The sequence below is a fragment of the Priapulus caudatus genome, unplaced genomic scaffold (assembly GCF_000485595.1).
Source record: "Priapulus caudatus unplaced genomic scaffold, Priapulus_caudatus-5.0.1 Scaffold347, whole genome shotgun sequence".
NCBI lineage: Eukaryota > Metazoa > Priapulida > Priapulimorpha > Priapulimorphida > Priapulidae > Priapulus > Priapulus caudatus.
Window position 1 is genome coordinate 159,140 of NW_014577408.1, and position 1,238 is coordinate 160,377.

General features: G+C 54.3%; 1 protein-coding gene across 1 annotated transcript in view; it reads left to right on the forward strand.

The window, feature by feature from the left end:
* Positions 1-477: 477 nt before the first annotated feature.
* LOC106809352 (protein-arginine deiminase type-2-like) overlaps positions 478-1,238 on the forward strand; it is a gene marked incomplete at its 3' end in the record, with an annotated part of 30,280 nt that continues 29,519 nt past the window's right edge. The window contains 1 exon segment of the mRNA XM_014812416.1: positions 478-521.

Below are 1,238 nucleotides of genomic sequence, written 5' to 3' on the forward strand. Positions count from 1 at the left end.
ACCACACATCACACACACGACGCGCGACAGCCAGCAATCACACGCTAACACACAAGCCGCGTGATCAACCAGTTCTGTGTGTGGCGTGGTGAGAGAAGGGGAGAGCGGAGAGCGGAGAGCGAGAGAGGCAGCTAGTGTGGCAGGAGCGAGGAGGCACGTGCGTACGTACGCCAGACTGCCTAACTACGGAGAAACTCACGACACAGCTTTTATCAGACAACAGCTGTGAGGCAGCTCGCGCCGCGACTGCCCGGACCCATGCGGCTACTGGCACCGCCCAGCTACTGACGCGATGTAAGATAGGCGATCAGCTTCTAATCACCGAGTGCACGCTCTACCAAAAAAACTGCTCTCCAGGCAGCATTAATTGCAGAGAGAAGAGAGAGAGATATGAGAGAGAGAGAGAGAGAGAGAGAGAGATGGAGGGAGGAGAGAGAGAAGAAGAGTAAAGCCCAGAGAGACCGGAGAGACAGAACTTCAATCAACGGAATATTACCAATCCATCTTCCCAGTGAGGTGAGGTAAACATAGACTTTACTGTATTTGCACGAGCATTGATTACGCACGTCTATGTGGATAGTTGTGCACATCGATTAGACGAAAGGCACACACGCCATAGGTGATTTCACAGTGCCACAGTGCCGTACAATTATTCACATCGTATATACCAGGCGGCACAGCGCTAAGTCGGCTAACAAGACGCCGAAGGCTAAACGATATTTGTCATAAGCGCTAGACATCTGTATTTAGTTTTAGGACGCCTGTGCGTGTAGGCTGATGTGTGGCGGTGGGTGGCCGGGTGTGTGTTGTGTGTGTGTGTGTGTGTGTGTGTGTGTGTGTGTGGTGCGTGTAGTGTGGTGGTATGTGTGTCGCGGCCCGACAAGCCGGGGCGCGTCTGGTAGATGCTGTGTACAAGTGCAGTGTACGTGTGTGCATGGTGTGTTGGTGCGTGCGTGTCTGTATTGTACGTGTGGTGCGTGGTGTGGCTGTGGTCGGGCGTGTGTGCGCGCTGCTGATATAATTATAGGAGACGAGTGACACCGGCTGATAGTTGCCGGAGGTTACACCCGTTGTTGTGATTACTGTGGCGAGGAAAACCGTTCGGGTTTGTTGCCCCGCGTCGTGCTCGAGCAGGCGTCCCTGCACGATCACCCAACACCAGCTGTGCTGCTGCAGGCGCGAGGATCAGCTGAGCTCCGGCCGCTGCAACATTACGAGAACCAGGTAAGCGGGTTATG